The sequence below is a fragment of the Alligator sinensis genome, unplaced genomic scaffold, assembly GCF_000455745.1.
Source record: "Alligator sinensis unplaced genomic scaffold, ASM45574v1 scaffold1488_1, whole genome shotgun sequence".
Lineage (NCBI taxonomy): Eukaryota > Metazoa > Chordata > Crocodylia > Alligatoridae > Alligator > Alligator sinensis.
This window is the reverse complement of record NW_005843097.1, coordinates 323676-324964: the sequence shown is the minus strand read 5'-3', so window position 1 is coordinate 324964 and position 1289 is coordinate 323676.

Here is a 1289-nt window from a genome sequence, read left to right as displayed (position 1 = left end):
TGTCTCGGGGTGGGGAGAGGGTGGTGTCAGGAAGGGGCTGGGGTCGGGGGCTCTTGGGGGAGGTGTCCGGAGGCCTATTGGACTGAGGGAGGGGCAGGGATTTGGGGAAGGGGGTGTTGCTTCTTCATCCTGTCCCTCCATTGGCACCCCCCCCATACACACCCCACTTCGTTTGTTCATTCTCCCGTTAAGGCATTCCCCGAAGTTGAGCTCTCACCAGAGCTCCCTGAGTCAGCAAGGGGCCAGCGGGGATAAAAATACCCTGCCGGGCATTGGCTTTCCTTGCGCCTGTTCCTCTCCCAACTCTGCAGGTGGGGGGGGGCTCCTAAATCTGAGAGGTCAAAGTAGAGCCCCCGCCCTGCCCCCTGGCTACACCCAGCCTTTGATCTGAGCCATCTGTAAGGCAAGCTCATTGCCATGCTCAGGTTTCGTTCCCACAGGTGCTCTGAAACCAGGGGCTGGAGTTTGCTCATGTGTGGAGCAGTGGGAGCCATCAGCTTGTGTGTTTGGCCCCCCCCCATATTTGTACCCCTCCAGGTTTCTGTGTCGGGGGGTGGGACAAAAGTTTGGGCTTATGCTGGGGAAAAGGCTCTAGGAGTCACGGGGTGGGGGATGAGCTACCTACAGCCTGGCAAATCAGAGCCTGGGGGGTTCGGGGCCTGGTGAAGCTGCCCCACAAAGGGCAGGAACTGGAGGGAAATTGGGGTCTGAACTTGGCCTTGAAGAAGGGGGGGCATGCTTTACCTACCCTCCTCCAACCTGGCTGCCCTGATGCAACCTGTGACCCTGGAGCAATAGAGTTGCCACTGAATCATAGAGGAACCATGTGGGGTGGGAGGATGCGTTATGGAATGCCGGGAGGATGGACTGTGCTGGCAGGACACCTTCTAGGGAGCTAAACCTTGGCCCTGGATTCGTCTTGGAGCCTCATGATTCGATACAACTCCAGATCCCCTTCTGCCAAGGGTGGTGATTGGGGGGGAGTGGCGGGGGAGGCAAGTATTACTCCCCAGGGCTTTGCTGGGAGGAAATAACTGGTGCTCAGCTCTTATTCCTCCAGGACCAGGAGGCTCTTGTGGGGGCTGCATTCAGTCCAGCCACTGACTGTTCCACCTAAGGATCAACCCTTAAGCTCGAGCACATCATTTTGGGGACAGGATAGGCAAAGAATACCCCCGGCCTGGCTTGGATGGGCCTCATCCTACCTCCAGCGGTGGGGTTGGGCTAGATGTGACCTCTGGAGGGCCTGGCTGCACCCTGAGGGTCTCTGCTGATTCATGTGACCCCCC